At 36.3% G+C, this 22677-nt stretch overlaps 2 long non-coding RNA genes across 2 annotated transcripts; one reads left to right on the top strand and one right to left on the bottom strand.

Annotated features, from left to right (window-relative positions):
• Positions 1-1167: 1167 nt before the first annotated feature.
• On the top strand, positions 1168-1957 carry LOC149798173 (uncharacterized). Its single transcript, XR_016421588.1, has 2 exons — positions 1168-1297; positions 1797-1957. It is a non-coding gene; the product is annotated as an uncharacterized LOC149798173 (long non-coding RNA).
• Positions 1958-3895: 1938 nt separating this feature from the next.
• On the bottom strand, positions 3896-18192 carry LOC149798172 (uncharacterized). The gene is made up of 4 exons (XR_016421589.1): positions 17857-18192; positions 10905-11049; positions 6296-6347; positions 3896-4024 (listed from the first exon to the last, which is right to left on the bottom strand). It is a non-coding gene; the product is annotated as an uncharacterized LOC149798172 (long non-coding RNA).
• Positions 18193-22677: the final 4485 nt, after the last annotated feature.

The following is a 22677-nucleotide window of genomic DNA, read 5'->3' as shown; positions in this document are numbered from 1 at the left end:
AGAAATATTCGGCCTTTAATTTAGTTAGATACTGAGTCCAAAATTACTATATACTTCGATTAAAGTACAGTTGATTAAGTGTAGCAGGGGTGAGTGCTCGTGACACGTGACTAGTCAGTTCTTGGGTAGTGGCAGGCAGGGAAGTTGAGCGGCGTTGGAGCAATTTGTCAGCTTCCAATGAATACGGCAATTAGAAATTGTTAGCAAATATTATAATTTATGTTCGCACCGCTTGACAAACACGCTTTAGAGAACAACACACTAAAGAACCTCTTGTTTCCGATCGTGTACTGACAGACTGTTTTGATTCTTAATGTGCCTATTGGGTAAAAAAACAATAATGCGTACCACTGGACACTCACTTACTCTTTGCTATGCTGCAAACATGTGCCGATGGTCTCATACTGCAGTGTCGTGTTTATCGTGTTCAGAGCTACTGAGTTATACTTTGTGACAATTAAAAATAACGAGGTTTTTATTGCTTATTTTTGTTTTTTAGTTGGGGTTTTGGTTTGGGGAGGTGTAAAAGCACAACCCACTCTTACGAGCTTCCCAGCTGAATGCCAATATATATATACACCCATTTATATAATTGATTGCCATTGATTATTTTTGTTCCCGTAGCTTTCAGTCAACTTCAAGTAAAGAGCTTATTTATTCAAGGTGGCAACAGAATTCGAAATGTTCCTATTCGAATATTCTTGTAATGTATTCGGACAGAATTCGAATATGCGTCATAGACTTGGGACTAATTAATTTAATTAGATTTGGTCAAGGTGATTGATACATAAAGGCTTTGTTTCACTTTGATTAGACCTGTTATATGCCTTATTCATTCACAACCTACTGTATTACATGTTATCTATTAAAGAACGCATGGATAACTTTGAATATAAATTCCGATGTTGTGATAAATGTGACTAGTTAGAATTTTGATATTAGTATTACTTATTTGGTTTTGAATTTCAGGTAATTAACCAAGTTTGAAGTTTATTCCATGTAAACTAATTCAGCTTTGCACAGCTTTCGGTTCGACATTTTTGTTTCCTTTGCAGAATGCTGTAAAACTCTTTAGGTCAACAATCTATATGTGAATAGGCGTTTTCGTTTCTAATATTCACAAACACGTACTTTGATTAGAATGTTTCATTTTTCATTTTAGCTCACGAATAAATAACCCCAATGCGACCCCATGCATGTCGTACGAGGTGACTAATGGAGGCAGCCAATTTGCCATTGGACGTGACCTGTGCTGATGCTCCAGATGGAATGGTTTTGGAGTTTTCAAAAGAGTCTGGTTTGTAAAAAGTAAAATTGACGTTGTATTATAAGGATTTTACCATTTGCGTTTTTTTATTTGCTTTATTTGCCTTTTTTGGATACCTAAACTTACTGGTCACAGTATTGCTAGGATTGTCATGCATGTTACACGATTTATGTATTGTAAGAATGCCATACAATACTTCGTTGCTATGAATGAGTTCGGATTTATTTGTATGTAATAGAAACCATGCATCACAAAGATTTCATGCATTTCTCCTGATACGAATTGTGAGAAATATCTGACCTGAATGATATGTATCATGTATGCTAAGAATAGATTTTTTTTATGTATGTCTGGAAACGTATGTCAGTGAATCGCTAATTAGCAAAGTAATGTTCTTAGGTTGAAAACTGACCATAGCTTTGTTCTGCTGATATCTGATGTAAAAAGAGAGTGGAAATATTATTTGATCCAAGGAGAAGAAACAAAAATGACATATAATTAGGCTGGGTGTTATATTTTTATTTTGAAGGAAAAAGAGTTCCACATGATATTGCATATTGGGAAAAGATCACCCTAACATCATCAGTGATTTGGAAAAGACCGGAAGCAGCAAGTGATGCTGACGTGCCAGCAATTTGTGTTCCATCGCGAGAAAATGTGTTATATCAGTTTAACAGAACGGCTAATTAAATTTCGCCTAAACTGTGTAACTCAGTTTCAAAGGGAAAGTGAATCATTCAAATGTCATGCTCAATTTTACTTTGTTATATAATTATTTAATTTGTCATATTTTATATACTGGGGCTCGTGTTTTTCTATTCCTTATCTCTGCTCAGATCTCTGTTATTGTGTCCATTAATTTCATAGTCTGTTTTGTTGTTTACTCGATCCGAGCAATAAAACCGTTGCTGATCATCTCCTAGAGAACGATAACCTTTGCACCATAAGGAGAGGGGATCTGTCACATCGTCCCACCACCTCCTGATACATACATACATACATACATAGGCACAGATGATAAATTAACATGAACAGTTTCGAAAACTTTGTGTGTACACAGAATGAAACAAAGCAAGAAATGCAAATCGAACTAAATCAACAAACATCTTCGTAACATATATTTTTGGTGGTAAAGTTGTAATCTAAAAGTGACCATTTTATCCAGGTTCCTTTTAATATCATCGTATTTTTTATTGAGAAGATTCAGAAAATGGAATAAGATGGGCATAACTGTTAGGATAGAAACTTCTTTTTCCTGATTTAATGTGTACTACCATGCCGAAGGGTGAGTGATTAAACTACTTTATTTTCTTTGTCTCACTCCAGACCGGACATGTGTTGTTAGTATGGTGTCCATATTGTTTATTGCAGATGTGGTAAAATAATTCTTCACTTTGAATTGCCAACTTTAATTTTCAATATAAGCCTGGGAAATTTAGTGCAAGAAAACAAATTTGTAATAGTTGTAATTTTTTCCGCTAGTATTTACTTTAGTTTGATATCAGTTATGCATATCTTACAATCTCAATCTATTTCAATCTGATCACTTTTAGTTTAGGTACCATATTTTTTTAAGTTTAAACGCATATAATGGAGAAAATCTCAAGCTCTAGCAAAGATCCGCCATTTGGAAATATCCCTCCGTATGTCTGCGTCTATACATGATAAAACACGGAAAAATCTGTACATAAATCCAGCTCTAGAAAAGATCCGCCATTTGGAAATATCCGTCCGCATGTCTGTGTCTATACATGATCAAACACGGAAAAATCTGTACATAAATCCAGCCTGTTTCTTTTTCAAAAACGCTGATCCAGATTTGGTATTTGCCAGCTATCGTTTCTTTGATATTGGTAAATAAGGCTTCTTTCATCATCGGCATTCTCATCGTTCCCATCCATCCCGTCTATGTCTCTGTTGCCCTGTCTTTGTCTTAATCTCTGTCTCGTTTCACTTCTCCGTTTCGCACCAAAACTTCGTAGTATTTCTTTTTGAATTCATGTATAAAAAATGTAAGAATCCCGAAGAAAAATATCCGTTACATTTGTAACTTTATTATTGATAGCACAAAGCCAAAGATGTTTGTCAATAAGGTTACCCAATTAAATAATGAATGGTATTTATAATTTAAATCTATTCCAGCAGTGGATGGACAAAATGTTTTATGCAATTTGTGTTGGGTTTTTTTTAGCAGCATACGAGTAGCTGATAAATTTCGTACATTGCGTACATTGTATTTTTCCTAAACGAGCATGTATAGCAATAGAGTGCACAATGTTTTCCACCCAACATGGCGTATGTAATGGAATTAAACTATAGGAGGCTATGAGGAAGTATGAAAGACACTATAAATTACTAATATATACCAAGGCAGGTATCAACATGCTAACAGTATATTAATGCAACACGGCTGACTGTTGTGTTGTAAAGTACCATTTATACACTCGGTTAAAAGTTAAGTCCAACTGTAAACTGCACAGACCCAGATCTGCCGTCGCATAATGTGGCGGCAGATCTGGGTCTGTGCAGTTTGTTCGAAGTTGTCAGTTGAATCAACGACATATACCCTGTTCTTCAGACGCAATATCCTATAGCATATCAGGATCTTTGTTGTTTATAGTTTAACTTTACATAAGCGAGAACATACGGGTAAGAGGTCACCCCGTACTGACGTAATCAGTGAAAGAGTGGTTATGGCGAAGAGTTGGCAGCACCATCGCATCAGCTCTTCGCGGTTCCAGGTTCAATGCTGTCTCACTAGAAGAATAAACGGCTACGCTTTAGTATAATCTCTGATTTATTTTACCTTTCACATAACTTAAACAATCTTGTGAATTGTTCTAGAATACGAAAATAAAGATGATAGAACTTTGTGCGAAATTGATACAGGTTAAACTTAAACTCCATAATATGTGGCTTGTTCGTGGAGAGGCCTGCGGCGGTTATATGAAATAGACTTCGTGTAGAAAATTTCCTACATTCAGGGGCGTCTCTAGCTTCCACCGGCGCGCTACACAAACCATGCAATCGCTGCACCCCACCCCCACTCCCAATAATTTCTCGTCAAACTTAGCGTCCCGTTTAAATTGGTGTACTAGCCAACCCGCCTTGTTCGCATATATGAACCAGCCGCCCCTACCTACCCTGTCTTGTATATGAATATATACGACACATAAAATACCCACAAAGATCAGATATGTGCAAAATTTATCTGTACTCATCCCAGAGCTCGTCATGTGTTGTTCATAAATTGCGTGAATACCCTTCCCTGGAATATTGTCTTGTCTGACACAATACGAACTGTCCATATCGGAAATTGCCATCTCACTAGTAGCTAGATTTATTGACAGGTAATACATTCCTGAAAGAGTTAACTGTCACGATCATATATTTTACAATAATTTAATCGGCGTTTTGGGATGCTTTGGCACGATGACGGTGACTGGTATCGGAGACGTCCCGCGCTACTTATGTTATTTTGAAGCGGACGGATCCTCTCTCTCTCTCTCTCTCTCTCTCTCTACTGTTTATCACAGCGATATAACCTCACCGTTAGACATGGACTTGTGAATGAATGACACCATTTGTCATTGATGGAAACCATCACGATCAACCGAATTCCTTAACACCGGGTGTTCTCAATAAATACCTGGTTAAAATTCTTATACAATCCGTGCAATAGTTTGCTTGCCATTGAATGAGGTTTGCCACTGCTATAAGAACAATGTTACGGCTCTTGAATGGTTAGAAGCCATTTAACAAATGAAGAATAAAAAGTACATTCACATAAGATACGGTATTTTTAGATACGTGTTAAGAGGTAAGAGACATAACTAGTCTAAATCGTATTCCAGGATAAAGAGAATTGTTGTAGCAAAAAATAAAGTTCAATAGTAACAATTAAAATTTATGACGAAAAGAAGAATGGTTTTACATCGTTCTGGAACGAACCAATGAAGGAAGTATTTACTAAAAGAATTATCGCCTTAATGCCAACAGGAAACTTAAATATCTCAATCCAGCTTAATTATGCGACCATCACTCTCTACGTGTAAAATGATTGACACTGGTATAAAAAGGGAAATATTGCACTTATAATAGAAAACGATGCTGAAATATTTACTCACGTTCATACGTGTATACGAAACCTGATTAAATTTTCATGAATTTATGCAGCTGTTTTATAATACCATATAATTAGCCTCGTGAATTACAGACTGATTTCGCCAGGTCGTGGCCCCTAAAGAAAACAATATTTCGACAGGAAATAGCGCATTGTGGTAAATTTTGGCAACATAAGAAAAAGAAAACCTTTATCTGCCCCTTTCAAACCAGCCATCAATCTCTTATCACTGTCCAGCAGGCCGCAGTTTTACTTGAAATGTCTTGACGCCTTTGTGTTCCGTATCATGGAAAGTTCAATACCTTATGAAACAGCAGGAATTGTAGAATTCTTTGTAAAGAAGGTATTTAATGCAAAGTCCATCTAATTGTGTCCACGGACATGACCCCTTGATGATGCACAAAGGGGCGTCTCGATTCAGTAACGCCGAAGAGCTCTGACTTATTTGTGTATTTAAAGACGCACGGTACTAATTATATAAAAATAAAATGCGAAACAGTGTAAATATGGTGAATATAAAATAGAGAACAACCGGGGTTAAGTTGTTATGTTGCCATTTGCTTTAGTCATCTACCCCACTGTCTTTAAATTACTGTGCATGATGTGATGATAGTGTTATGATGTTATACTATGCATAGGCCTTACTCCCGACCACTCAGTAAACAAGATGTCACAATTAACATTTCTAAAATTAACGAAATTATATAAATTTAATGGATGTCGCCATACATTCTAATTTTTTATTGTCGCTTCGGATAACAGCAGGCACTCGAATACGTTACATTTAGCATCAACTGTGGCTGGATCTGTCATATCAGAAGTGTATTTGTTTCCATGACAATACGATATTAGTTTCATCTGCAGTTCAATTTTATTGCAGTATTTTTTGTGTTCGTACCTCTTACCTATATACTAGTCCGGTTTCCTTTTGTGCTAGTCTGTTCCGAATGCCAGAAGCTGAAAGATATAAAATATTGCGATATCTTCAGAATGGTCGCAAGGAATTCCTAATTTCCTGTCACTTATTACATTTTAAGCAGGATAACCGTGTAAATTAGTTCGTCCATTTTTTGCAACCTTTTGTACTTATAGTTATCGACGTACAGTATTAAGCTTGATTACCGGAAACAACAAAAATATCAGTAAGTCAAAGATTATTAAGAATATGAATTGAATGAAATTGCAAATATTGGTGAGAAGAAAACAATATTCTGTTACCAACTCATAAACAGTGATGTTTTTTTATAGTGGCCATAAATTCGGTACCGTCAAGGTATGCTAGACGCTTTGTATTGACCCGTCTGGTCAGTGAGATTGATGGTCAAACCTTGACCTAGCAAGTCCTAGATGATTCATGAACCGATAGTCAGGAGATGACCTGCGGAGTGTTACAGCTAGATGGGTCCACATCGGCAGGCGGAATATGATCGGATTTATGATCCATAGCATCGAGTAGGAAACATTGATTTTATTTGCCTACCTATTAAGCATGTAAAACATTGACTCTGCTCGTTTATGATTGTGTAGACATGGGGTTTCCAACACGTGGCCCGCGGCCCACATTCGGTCCGCAAAGCAGTATCCTGTGGCCCGCAAATTGATTGGCGTGACAAGATGTCATGAGAAATGACAAAGGTGCTACGGCCCTTGGACCATCGAAAATGCCCCCATGCGTCCCTCAGTGCGGTTTGAGTTTGAAACCCCTGGACTGTAGACTAAGTAGACAAAATTTTTATCCATGTGTTCATGACAAGCAGGCGATATTTTCCGATCTTTGTTAATCCACTTACTTTCATGACTTAAATTGTTTATATTTTCTCAAAGAAGCACACACACACACACACACACACACACACGTAAACTGATTGGTTTAAGAACTATTAAGAAATCGCGGACCATTTTGGCATGATTTATCTTCGGTGCAGAAAACATTTAAAACAATGTATTGCAACATGCAAATTAAATGCTGGAAGGGTTGTATGGATTCCATGTGTATTAGAACCTCACGTTTAAACTGCACTGAAGTTTTTGATGTCGATGGAACGTCATGTCCGGTTCGTGCTCTTCATTTGCCCATGGAAAGTTTAGTTCGTACATTATTTAGGACACTTAGTGACAAACACTTCATATCAAATCACGTCAATATGGAAGCAGTTAAAACAATTATGTAAAGACTTTTCTAACCCAGATTATACCACAGAGAGTATCCCACATATTATTCCACACAGATTATACCACAGAGAGTATCCCACATATTATTCCACACAGATTATACCACAGAGAGTATCCCACATATTATTCCACACAGATTATACCACAGAGAGTATCCCACATATTATTCCACACAGATTATACCACAGAGAGTATCCCACATATTATTCCACACAGATTATACCGCACAGACTCCAATCAAATGGTTTTCCTCCGATTTGCCACTGATTTTATTCAAGGCAATAAAACATAAGAATTATGAGTCACGTCCGATAATTGGAATAAATAATACTATCTTGAATAAAATTGGGGCCAGGTCTGCATTTGGATAAAATAAAAATAAAAATGTTATTTAAAGCCAAGTTTCTACTGCGGGTATTTAGACTTGTTTTTGATGACGTTATTGTTCAGGCAATCTTGACCAGTGTCTCCGCCGTGTGGGTACAGTATGTCGAAAATTTAAAGCACGAGTAAAGTGTTCTGCAATGTGTTTACAAAGTACGGAAATCGTACTGATTTTTTTTTTAAATCACTGAAAAAGAAATGACACCAGTAACCACCTATTGCCACGAAGTAAAGGTGTAACAAAAATCTATCAACCAAATGTAACAGCCTAGAACTATGAAAAGGTAAATAATAGAAGGCAGTACAAAGTTTATTATTCGTGTATAAGATATTGTTCTCAATTTAAACCTTTCCGAAAATAGACGCCTGTGAGAAGACAAGGTTATTATTTTCAAATAAATAATTCTTAAGTGTTCTAATTATAACCGCTATGATTTACATGACAATACATGGAGCTATTTCTGTTAATTGTAAGACTTTCGTGTCCGACATATAAATAGGTATTGAACTCGATCTGTTTCAGTTCTTTTCTTCAATTCGAATAAAGTATTCTATTTCTAACCATTTCCTGCAAGCTTGTATTTGGATTGCTAGCTAATACTGTTAAATCAACAAAAAGCTTTCTAAATGCAGCCTAACAACTTTTATAAACCTAATCGGTCATATAATCACTTCTTGATCTAAGCACAGCTGTGTAAATGACGTCATTACCTCACCAAGTCCGTGGCTGATACATAAATAGATCGGTTATTAATAATCGCAATGCTAATGAGGAACAATATCTTACAAAACGTGATGAAGCATTAACATATCGGGAATTTCGTGACGGCGAAACGTGTCTGCATGTCTGAAAGGTACATCTGGTACGTGTTCCAAATTAACAGGAAGCCGTAACTAGACCAGGCGGGGGTGAAAATCAAATTGTGTCTCCCCATCCTTGTATTGTATTTCATGTTGTAAAGCTATCGACGGTATTCGCTGAGTGTTTTGATGCAGTTGTGACGGAGTATATATATATATATATATATATATATATATATATATATATATATATATATATATATATATATATATATATGTGTGTGTGTGTGTGTGTGTGTGTGTGTGTGTGTTGGCGTGTGGGTGGGTGAAATAATTCAAGGGAAACCATTGGAAAAGATAAATTCAGATTTGGCATCCTTTTTGGATGATCACAATAAATTCCTTAGATTATGTCATGTCCCATGTTGATAATTTACAATGTATCAAAGGGAGACGTACAGATGGTAGCTAGTTATGTGTAATATAATACCAAATGGTATTATGATCCTCAATCTGTTGTGATGCTTGGAATATATAGTTCCACATTTTCAAATCTCTAGGTAGAATTTTTCCCTAAAAATTCTTATATGAACATCTATTTTGCTTATCCCTTTTAGTGCTCGCGTACATTTTTTAACCATATAAAACGTGCAGAACCGTTTTAAAGTTGTATTTGTACACAAAATAGAAACTTAATAAAATGGATTAGATGAAAGGATTATATGAAATAAACGGTATGAGAGCAAAAGCGTTAAGTTTGTTCGAGATATAAAGTGGTTATATATTACTAAAAAAAGAAAATAAACTGCGTATTCCATCAGGTTCTGTCCATTTTATACAATGGACGTTTTGGGATCAGTGGAAGTGTAAATGATGTAATGTCACCGACTCACTGGGTCTCTTTGTAAAAACATTTACTCAACGTTTCGAGTAACAATGTTACTCCAGAATTGGAAATACTACTCGAAGTGTTCAAATTCAGCATTTCACTTGGTCAGAATAATTTCAAGCATAATTTGGTGGTGTGACAGGGGTGTATTGCTGTGGGAACGGCGTTCCCTTACTTTTCTGCTCTTTCCCATGATTTTGCGCTCGCCATTGTCCCCCCCCCCTCCACCCGCATCTATGTAACATGCGTTCCATCACTTCTTAATTGTGTTCTCTCACTTCTTCATCTGGCAATAGGCTACAACACTGTGTTGAGACATGTTTTATAACAGAATGGTCAGGTTATCAAACATAACCTTTAAATTTCAGATCGAAATGGAATGAATGTTGCTTCGGAGAAACCAGAAAACCGGGCCTCTCCATTACAAAACTTATTCCGGATTTTCAGTAACAAATGTGATCCCACACTTAATAATCTAACTTGGAATAAATAAATACAGTGGTTTGATTGTTGAAAATTATATATATATATATATATATATATATATATATATATATATATATATATATATATATATATATATATATATATGTGTGTGTGTGTGTGTGTGTGTGTGTGTGTGTGTGTGATTACAATCAGTTCTGCTGAAGCTCAGTAAAATAGAACTGGATTTTTATCTCTTAATTTGAGTATCGCACAAAAACCACAACAAAGGTAACTGCAATTAAGGTATGAGGCAAAGATGTTTGACAAATGTTTTGGATGGAACCATGGTCTTTTTTGTAACTAGCATGTAGTCACAAAGGACAGTTTGACGCATGAAATTTTAATTAGTTTAAGTTTGACGCATGCAATTTTAATTTCTTTAAACTAGTGATGAACTTGCTTTTTACAGAAATGTAATAAATGATACGTTTTGTTTACTAATGACGCATGAAGAACAGCCAAGCCGAATAATAGCACACCTGTCGAGGCTAAGAATGTGGGAGGAAGCTTTTAAAACTATCTACAACACCTGATAAGTATATTAATGTAGTTATACCACATTTACCCTTTCGGCATGCAAACCGAATATATTCAGATCTAAGACATTGGGTCAAGACTCGAACATCGTGAACCCTGATTTGCTATTAATATAAGCACATGTAAACTAAAGGTTTGTTTATTGTTTAATTAGCATAGACCCATGTTTTTGACCCTGATATTTTAACAAAATATAATGTTAATACTGCTAGATGTTGTATTTGAATTGAACGCATCTAACATACAGGTAAGTCGTGTAGTATCAGCTGCCAGCGGCCATTTTGACCACTCACTCATTCCCGACATTCCTTCCTTGTTAGCTGTCCAATTTATTCCGGTCTGCAGGATTGGAGTAATTCTAGTAAAGCGCAGTTGTGCTAATCACGACATCTGAAATACAGCAAAGAACCGCAATACGGTAATTTTACGCATAACATGCCTCACGTTGACTTCACTTACATAGCTGCAGACTACCTGAACTGTTGATACACTAATGATTATCTTTCGAAATAAATAAATTATTCCAAGCGACTCTAAGTAATCAATGCATGCACATGAAGTTCTCCTGAATAGCAAAGTTTCTAAACGAAGTTTTAGTCATTAAAATATATTGGCTATCAATTCAGCCACATAGAAAATAGAGATCAACGATCTCTTACAAGTATCACTCGAAGGCCCCCAAATTAAATTGATTATCTCAATAAAGGCCCGTGAGTTCTCATGCAAGTCGTAAAAGGCAGGTAATGGGAAACACGAACCGCAGTGGCTCAGTGGTTAGCGTGCCTGACTAGGGACCAAATGGGTGCAGGTTTGAATCAAGCTCCCATCGGTTCAGCTTAGGTCGACTACCATAGTATGTACAAACGCCTCTTCATTCAATAATATACTTGTGTTACTGTTCAATAAAACATCAAACTAATGCATGTCCTTTGTCTAATGTTACGGGTAATATTTTGAAAAAGAGTCAACTGTGCATTTAAATAACGACAAGACGAAATAAGTTTATTTCATGTAAATATATTAATTTCAATATCTTCAAAGTACTATTATCGCTACTTATATGAAATAGCCAATTTAACAAGCATCTAAATGATAAGGATCTACTGTCGGTTAATAAGATTTCAACACATCATAAACTTAATGAATTAAGTACAGATACAATGGACCTACTTAAATATACCTTCCTTTGGAAATTTGGTCCATTATTCAAACACGTATTTAATGGTCCTCTCGTGCGTTACAAGTGCTCAACATATTTTGCTGACTGTTTGGCTGTGTGTATACAATAATACCATACAATTTAGATTCGAAGTTTAGCTCCTATTTTTTTTTTTAAAATTTAGTACACGAATAAAGGGCAAACATATAAAGATGCTTTCTTCACAGCCTTTATGGTAATTCCATTCATTAAATCGCCCACATACAACACCAATGTAGTTCTGTGAGCAAACGTATTGACACATTGACGTGTATTATTTAAAGAAAACTGCGCTTTATATCTCACACATTTTCGAGCAAACTTTGAATCACAATTTTAATGATTATCGTTAAGCAGCCAGTGATATGCATACATAAAGGCACTATGGTCTTTACCAAATATGAAACTTGCAAATTGTGTGAAAGTGTCCCGAAAATAAGCCCATCCATAAAAGAGAGCATGGCAGTCATTGTTCGCATGTAAATCGACACTGTAGCATATATTTTATCTAGCCAGCACACGAGTTTTAATTTTTGTGGAAACAAGGTCTTTTTTAATATGAATTCCCCAATCATTCAACATTCTTGCTTTGAAATAATAATAATAATAAGACAATTATAATATTTGTTATCACTGACCCCTTAATGAACCTCATTAGAAAACAGTTTGACAGATACACCGTCTATAAACGTTTGTAAGTCGAGTCAAACTGCAAACTGAACAGAACCAGGTCTGCCGTCGCATAACACGCATTATGCAACGGCAGATCTGGATCTGTTCAAATTGCAGTTGGGTTTGTTGTATAAGCGAGTACAGACGGTAAACTGACCGACGAATCATGTTTGAATGACATTTCCGTTTCAGTTAAAAATAACCACCAACAAAGCGTAGAATACCCATTTATCTCCGGCATATTTTACCTTTGATGTTCAAAATACTGAATAATAAACAAAGCGTATATTTTTGTTGTTGAATCAAATATATTATTGTTTAAAACCTAATCTTTCTTTTACATTATTCATACGCTCTTTCCAAGTCTATGTGTAGTTTGATTTATTTGTAAGAGCACCGAGATAAAAGTGTCTATCCTACATAAGTGTCTGGTGAGTTGAAACTAGTACTTAACACGATTCATTGTGACAAATTTCCTCATTTAAATGGGAAAATGTTGATATTATCTAGTAATTAATAATAATAATAATAATAATAATAGAGTGGAATAATAATAATAATAATAATAATAACAGTCAAAAAGTGGAAGAGTGCAACAGCTGCAGTACGATATTGATTTGCACAAAATGGCCACGCATCCGTGGTTCAGTCAGACTGACAGTCATTCACTGACTTTCCGAAATTCTGACTATCTGAAAGCATAAAATAACACGTGTACAAAGTATTAACGATAAATTAGCAGTCCATCATTACCTTTACTTTGTATCCTAATTCGTGGGAACTCAGGCACTCAAGATAGCTGTAGTAAAATGCAGATACCATGCACAAACTTTTAGACGGAATTCACATTAATATGGCATAGCCTTTTAAACAGACTTTAATAGTCATTTATCAGTTAAAAAAAATTAAAAAATGAAAGACTAGTATTCTCTAATAGAACGTCGGCCTCTTATGTAAGAGGCTCGAGGTTCGAATCCCAGATAACCCCTCGTTAAATCAAAGAAAAATAAATACACTGATAGCATCAAGAGCTGCGTCGCTTGATGCTCAGCATATATATATATATATATATATATATATATATATATATATATATATATATATATATATATATATATATATATTTGCTTAGACTGGACAGGTAGTGGGCAAGATAAAACTTGCAAGGGAAGATTTAAAACTCTCCCGCCTCCAAGAGTCTTTATATCCATGGGTAAAATAGGGTGTTGGTAACATGACATTCAGAGCGAAAGTCTTCCAAGTTGAAGTCAGCGGCCAGGGCGAAAGGGTTCCAAGAAGATCTCAACGGCCACATGTTCGAGACCAGAGCGAGCCATACAGTAACATGGATATCAGCTATGGTCTACAACTGAGAGAAGGATGGGCTGCGCCAGGTTGCAACTGCCCGAGATGCGAAAAGAATGACAAAATGATTTAATCTTCATACCGGGTCGGTCGCAGCCCGGCATACCAATGGCTGCGCCACCCACTGGACACCAGGACGGAGGTGCAACTACCATCAAAGTACAAGCAAGAGATAACGTAACTATTGGAACGTGGAATGTCAGGACATTAAGACTAGCACAGGATCAATCACATGAGAAGGGAAGACACCAATGACACATGAGATTCGCTGGTAGAATTTCAGAGAAAAATAACAGATAAAGGACACATGATTACTTCAGGTTGCATGAGGAAAAGCGTGAGCATATAGTCGGATTGTGAGTGCAGTCAGTGGCTGTCGACCAGTGTCTAACGGGATGATTATCATCAGCTTGAAGGCATCTCCCTTCAGCATCACCATCATGAAGGTTTATGCCCCAACATCTAAACATGATGACTAGGAAGTGGATGAGTTCTACGACCAGCTTCAAACTCTAATTAACCATACCACAGGAAGGATATTCCAATTATTCCAGGAGACTGGAATGCCTTTAAAGACCACGAGGGCAGTGTCGATGTTGGACGCAAACAACCAATAACTTGCGCTTTGCTGATGACATCGATGGTTCATCAGGAGATGAATAGAAAATGGAAACCTTAGTGAACCGTTTCAAACAAGCATCACTAAGGTATGGGATGGAGATCAGCGCTGAAAAGACCAAGCCAATTAGAAAAAAAATAATATTGGAATCCAAGGTGCAATTGTGCCATATGAAGATATGCTTATCACAACTCAGACTAAGATGGTATGGTCACACCTCACGCGTATCTGAATTGTCAAAGACAATCCTACAAGGCAAAGTGAGAGTAAAGAGAATATAAGACTGGCAGAAGAAGAGAATGGACATGCATGAATTTTGCAAAGTTCCAAAGAGCAGTACAGAACAGGTCATAACGTTGAGAGGTCAGAACGTTGAGAGATTGTCGCAAAGTTACCAGCCAGGTTACAAGAGAAATGGAAAAAAATAATTCTTCATACCTAATTGCACCTTCTGTAGCCAAGATTCCGATAACCCCCTATCTACACCTTGACAGATCGAACAGCTTTATTGGGACTTTGTCCTAGTGACATCTATTGGAATTCTTATGTTGCCTCCCTTGGTATGTAATGCAAACTAACCAATAGCGAGGTGAATTGTACATCGGCCGAAAACGGTGGTGGCAGTTGACCTAAAAAGGCTATTTTGTAAGTATAACATAATGAGTATGACTATGTACCAGACGGAAGCCATTACGTGTGTATCTGAGTGAAAGGCATTTGTGTAAACACGGCCTGGCAATGGAAAATTGCTTTTTTATCAGTGCATTAAAGTTGTGTGCTCTCCTTGTCTCGATCACGTGGGAACAGTGTTCAAAGTTGAACAACTTAATTTTCTTTGGATGCGGTGGGTTGCCGCCGCATCCAATGAAATTCACAGACCCGAAGCACAGAAATGTATGCTCGATATGCCAAGGCGTAGATAGGGTTATCGAATCCTTGGCTAACGAAGATGACCAAATTAATACGTTGCAAAGACATATACTACAGCGATAAGTATATTTGTTAAACTTAGAAATTATTTAAGAACAGTTATTCTAGCTGCAAATATGTCTGCAAAGTACTACATTTATAGGAATATATATATATATATATATATATATATATATATTTATTTATTTATATGCGTGTTTGTGTGTGTGAAGATTAACATTTTAGACTCAGAATGTTGTGTTTATATTAATGCCGTATTGATGCCGAGAATACATTTCCAATCTTCTTTTCATAACCTATTATTTAGGATTAGACCATAACCTTAGTTTGGCAAAACCATTTGGAAGCCAATAATTACTGAATCAATATTTCCAAACGGTACCGAAATAGCAATATAGAACGACATATTTGTTTCTGTTTCTTTTTGCGAACAGTGACAAGTGTTAACTTAAATTAAAAATAAATGTAGTTGTAATTGTATCGACGTGTGTGTGTGTGTGTGTGTGTGTGTGTGTGTGTGTGTGTGATTTTGAAATTTAACGTAGCTTTAAGAATTTTGCAGTCATATCGCTACGATGTCTGCAGCGTGGCTGTTTATAGTAATGTCTATCACTTGGGCATCATGCCGCAGACATGTAGCACCATGTCCCATTCGCATTATCTTGACACCTGGCCTATCAGTCCTAACACTAACCTTTAATGCTGAGCGCCACGCGAGGCATCTGCGAATACCATTTGTTTAAGTCTCTGGTATGACTCGGCCGGGGTTTGAACCAGCGACCTTCCACATCCGAGGCGGACGCTCTAACCACTAAGGCCACCGGAGCGGTGGAAACTTAGCCATTATTGATTGCAATACATACGCAACCAGTATACTCCAACACTTTTAAGAAAGAAAACAAAATGAATCATATTGATAAAGTTTAGACTATATGAAAACTAACTGAGAATCAGCTGTCTGACACGTGTATGTCAATGCATTCCCAATGACACGAAATTAATCTATATCCTTATCACGTTAAGAATAAATAATTCTGCTTATGGCTTCTTAATAGTTTGGTGTCAAATATACAAATAAAGCATAAGAAAATAACTTAAGGTGAACCATTACCAACAAAGGAAAAATATTTGTGTATTTTTGCATAATATCTTAAATATAAGGATTTCAACAATATCTAATAATTTTCTATCCATACTTTCATTAAAACCAATAGACAGCATTTAAAACACATCTTTTCTGCCTTGATGCTCAAACTGAAATCAAGAAAGCAAAGAGACGATACGAACTGAACTGAGAGCGAAAAAATAAAATAGCATACACGTAATGTTGAATTTTTGCATATTCGTCCCATTTTCTCTTCTTTCTCTCTTACGAATGAAGAATTGCTAAGTATAAATGCTTTGGAAGAAAAAGGTGTTGATTATTGTGTGTATAAAGTGCTAAAATTGCGAAATTGCTACCTTCAAGTAATACATTACAAGGATACATGTACAACTGCATACAAGAATTTCCCGACTGCTGCACAGAGCGCTGCAGCAGTGATAGGTCTCAGACGAGAGCTGATCGATAGCAGTCTATTCCCAAGCAAAACGTAAATGTTCGGAAATTATCTTTGTAGCCACTTTTCTATAATGTGTCTGTGCATATCAGTGATGGCTGCTTCATCTCAGAACAAACAAATTTGCTGAAATAAGGAAATTAGCCGTATAACTGAATAAGGCCCACTATTTATTGTGTTTGCTACCTTGAAGACATCACTTTCAAATATCTGTGGTTTTGGCACAAAGTACATTGACCGTCAGGTGACTGTATTGATGCTAATATCCCCATAGAGGGCCCCCCTTTGACACACATCTGAGCTACCGCCTCCGCACGCGCTGCTGTAGCGGCGCCAGTGATCAATAATACGAAAACATTCATTTGCAAGCATCCGATAGGACAAATGATTCCGGCTATTACATCCCGGTCTCTATCATCTTGCTGTGTTGTTCTTGTACTTAAAACTGTACATCCTTGATGAAATTAATCCATATAGAATTTGCCTATCATAAAAAAGTACAGTTGTTTCCCTGATTCTTTAAAACTTAAAGAAACATTTCGCTGCTAATTCTGAGACTCAAAAATATTAAACGATTCACAACTAGTTTATAACTGAATTTAAACGCTGTCATCTGAAAAAAAAGTATTATTGTTGTGAAGACGTCATGAAGCTTGTGACGTGGCTGCGTTCATTCAGGAATTGAGGCAAGGCAATGGTGGAATTTCAGTCCAAAACGGGCCTTTCATAACGCATATTGCCGGGTTTGTCGTCGTTATTGGCATATTTTGTCGCGATGACTCAATTCATTAAATGTGACAATTTTTAAACCAACTGTCTAGAAATATTAGTTTGTAATAATATTAAACATATACCTTTGATAATAGGCACCATGGCAGCAACAAATACTTCTCCCAAGGAAGTAAGCTCCTTGCTATATTCACGATTATCGTCTTTTGTGAGCGTGAATAAACCAGTCTGTACTTGAACACCTATTTTAATGTTTTCGATCAACGGCAACCTGTTTTGTTTCAAAATGGGCTGAAATGATTATGCACTATTAGAACTCCCGTAAAAGAATTTTAGAAATAGCGAAATACGCCAGTTGCATATTTTTGTGTAATGCATTAGTAATGTTTTTAATTTTGTTTTACGGTTTCAGACGTTCCCATTTATTATGTGGCAACGAATGCGTTTGTCATCGCAGCGACAAAAATGCAATCTTCGATAACCACGAATACGTTCTTTGTTACACATTATTAAACGATTCATTGAGATGGAGAGAGAGGTGGCTGAGAACGAACTTTTGAGGATAAAATCCAATTATTTTTGAAGAATTTAGGCCAGTTTTATAAAACAATCGAAGTTTTTATGGCGAAGAAACCGATCTGTTCGGTGTAATTGATAAAGCTAAAACACCCGAACGTCTTGATCACCTCGCTTGTCTGGCATCTATTGCAAGCTATAATAGTAGCCATTTCTGGTTAGTACTGTGTTGGTATCGCATTTATATTTTAACAATCCTGTCACATTTAATCGTAATATTTGGATGTGAACAGAATTCGTCGACTTTCAAGTTCTAAGATGTCTTCGCCTGCCAAGACATTGTTATCGGAACCTTGGCTAGCGATATGTGCCGAGCTTGCCTGTTTTCAAAATTCACTTTGTCAAATATTGTTTCAATGTATGTCGTGGTTTTCCATTTGACTAGATGTCAATTGTCTTTAATGAGGGAGGGCACTGACTGAACTCAAAAATAAAGGAAACTCCTTTGCACACATGCCAAAATGATCATGTTAAGGAGCGAATATACCAGATGAACATCGGACTATCTTGTATAAAACCGGAAGAATGTCCAGCCTAATAATAATATAACTCGAGAAATTTCTTTGTCCAGTGTACTTGGAAATAAGGGCACTCCTCTATAACAATTAGCCAACTGAATTTCTTTAAAGTGCGATCGATATACCAAGCATCTGGCACTCCCCAGTGGTATTTATAATTTATTGTTTACGTGAGAATTACAGGGACTGGTACATACTGCTTGTCAGAGAATGACATGGATACAAATACAGGTTCTCAAATCGGTCTTAAAAGTCGGCTTATTAAAGAGTATTTTCTATTCATGTCACCGATTTCAAGGTGACTGGTTGACAATTGCTCATGAAGTAGAAATACGTGGTTTGAAATCATTCAGTTATGGATATAAATAAATCATTACAAAAAGTCTAGTCGTGTTGTTGTAGTTGAAAAGAACACTGCTAGAGCATGAAGCCAAAAACCAAACCCTGACATATGGTTTTAAGATGCAAACACATCTAAAAAAAAGTTATTTCATTTCTGTAAAATTAATTTCATCCCACTTCCTATAAACTTCCCTTTTTTAGTTTTTTTTTTTAATACTACTATTTAAGTTTATGATATTGTAGTACTTTTGGATAAGCTCAAAATCTCAAAAGAGAAGGTTTAATTTTCAAGCCCCTGGCTAGCTGACTTTTACATATCAATTTTGAAACTCAGTGCCATGTGACCTAGTTTATTAAAAGTGCAAGGGTTAGGAAATACAAATTTCACAAAGATAAGATGCTGATATATATAATTCTATATATATAATGCATCATCCTTAATTTCGAAGTCATATAATGTAAAATATCAGTACTCCAGAGACATAAATGCATTAATATGGCACGAGTTTCTGTACACAAAAAAATCTAGAACCGTTTCCTAAAAATATAATCGACTGAATATACAGAAGCTTAATGGATACACCATATATTTTTTAATGCGATAATTTTGAGTTCTAACTGAGCATGACAGTAATGATGTCGGTGTGAACACAATGGGTATGAGAAGCATTGCTTACTGGAACAAATACGTTTGTATTAATCTGTCTTACTGTAGTTTTTTCTTCATATCATCCATTCCAGACACACTTTTGATATATAGTAAGAAACTAGTGGCAGTTCAGTGATCGTACTGTGTCAAAACTAATATCCTCTGTTGGTGCGTTCAAATGTATAATTTACGATAAATATTTTTTTGGCAATATGCGCGTTACGAGATTTCTTAGCTACACATTTGCAATCCACTAATACAGCTTTCACAATGGAGAAGAAAACCACAGGCAATTTAATTGTTAATTTCCTATATTAAAAGCGGTCCTGGATTTTAAAAAAAAAAAATCAAGTACATATTTAAGGAAGAGAGAGGGGGTATATTTTGTCTGTACAAGTTTCATCTGGATTTGAGTATGGGTCGAAAATGACTCTTGCTTTACCTACCCCTTTGTAAAGCCCTGCTGACATTCAGTTTCGATGGTTAGTCTTTTCATGAGGCAATTCATTCGAGTAACGCATGCCACATATTCTTCTCTTTGCCATTTTATGAGTGTTTTGTGTGTGTGTGTATGATTTGGAATTTTAATCCAGCTTTAACAATTTTTCAGTCATATGGCTATGATATGTGTGTGGCAGTTTATAGTGATGTCTGGCAGAGGTGCATCATGCCGCAGACATGTAGCACCATGGCCCACCCAGTAACAATTTTCTGACACCAGGCCGACCAGTCCTAAAACTAACCTCTTAATGCTGAACGCCAAGCAGTAGTTCCAATTATATACGTCTTTGGTTTGACTCGGCCGGGATTCGAACCTGCGACCTCCTGCATCCGAGGCGGACGCTCTCACCACTAGGCCTCTGGAGCGGTCCAACCGTTTTATGTGTTTATGAAAGACAAGTGTGTGAAAACCAAGAAACGACATGAATATCCAAATATTTTTATTGATGATTTCTGTTTTAAACTACTTCTGATAACACCGGGTGAATTCTAATGGTTGAGTGAGACCCGTGATTGGATACAATTCAACCCCCCCTTCATTAAATGTTCATTGCCTATCAATACAGTTATTGCCAATTTCTTTCCCTGCAGATTGTTTGCATCTAATCGTGATTCATAAGCATTGTTTGGAATTTACTATACAAAGTAGATTGACATCTCATGGTCTCGAAAATTGTGTGTACAAAATATACATGTAGCAATTTTATTAGGCAGCGGTCTTCGGTTAGTCAGATTGCACTTAAGGTAAAAACACTGCATCATACCCTACCTACATCGACATCAGGCAATAATTTAGTTCCGTTCAGGTATGTCAGTGTGTCACTGCAGCCAGTCAGGTATTTATTTTTACATGGATGTTGGGTATATTTGTATAAAAGATAAAAAAAACCAATAGTTGAAATACCTTCACGCACTCTACTCAGCACCTAGACGTAGAGAATAACCCGATCCACGATAGACTGCATTAACATTTACACACATCAATATAAGACTGAATTACCATATCTGATGTCTCTGTAACTTTATCTAACTGAACACCACCTATAAAATAACAACACGTTCCACAGACACATACATTGACAAACAGAATAAAGTATGAGACGCAGTACTCAGTGCAGCGTTTTTTTTCACCGAGTGTTGTCTCATCGACGTTTGTCGCATCGGCATTTCGAAATTTGTTTCTTTTCCCTTGGTAATACCAGAGGATGATCCAGATGGGGGTGGGGGTGGCGAAGGTGCGATCCTTCCCTATCTCTCCCAAAATAAAACAACAAATGAGCGGGCAACAACGGGAAAGTTTAATGAGTAAGTTTTATGTCATTCATATTGTTATAATTATGTCTTAGCAACGACACATGAGCTTCCTGAGCCCCAACTGGGTGTTCTGTCCCACATATTACTTTCTGGTTGTCTGTTTTCCCCCCGTGAATACACGTCGTTTCTGGATCCGCCCTGAAACTTGAGACGGGCCATGGCATCTAAACAAAGTTGACCTTCACGATGGGATAAAGACAAGCAGAAGACTCATATTAAAGGTAAAAAGAGTGAATACAGAATAAGGAAATCGAGCCTTATTGATATTTTGTTTTATATTTTTAGTAACTTTTTAACAGTTTTCTTTATGTACTAGGTTACATTTATATATATGCATGCATAAGTTTTGTCCATGATTGTAGATTGTACTTGTACTAGATTGTAACCCCGCCACCCAACAAAAAAAAAAAAACAACATGTTACGGTAGCTCAGTTTAGTCCATCATTTTAAGTTCTAAACAACATCTGCCTTGTTTAGAGTTAGGTTTGGTTTCTCTGTTGGAAAGTTTCACATTCTATTACGTTATAGCTCAAGTTAAAATCGTTAATTCCTGTTTTCTATCACTCTGTCCAATCCATGATCAGAGTTTGCAATTGTGCTTCGATATAATTCGAGATGAATTATGTATTTCCACTTATAACTGGAATTATTCCGTGCTCATTGATTTTGGATGAACACATTATTTTGGAATTATCGAGAACTCATTCAGAGACGTTTTGGCTTGCGTAATTGTGGTGCACCATAACATTCAAGACTATTGGAATTCATTCCGAAAAAGTCTTTACTTTTACGATTCATTGCGATTTAGTTCACAATGCTTTAAGTGTTGGTTAAATTTTCACTTTGTAACTTAGATTTACATTAACAAAGGTGTCGACATCAAATGGTCCATTTTACAGTATTCACACGAGAGATACTAAACACCAACTCCGTCATTCTACCTGCTTTTGTAGACACAAGGTGTGTATATATATATATATATATATATATATATATATATATATATATATATATATATATATATACCTTTTTCGTTCGTTTCTGC

Source organism: Sinohyriopsis cumingii, chromosome 6, assembly GCF_028554795.1.
Source record: "Sinohyriopsis cumingii isolate HCF-2022 chromosome 6, ASM2855479v2, whole genome shotgun sequence".
Lineage (NCBI taxonomy): Eukaryota > Metazoa > Mollusca > Bivalvia > Unionida > Unionidae > Sinohyriopsis > Sinohyriopsis cumingii.
The sequence above is the reverse complement of the archived record's forward strand: the minus strand, read 5'-3'. Positions and strand labels throughout refer to the sequence as shown.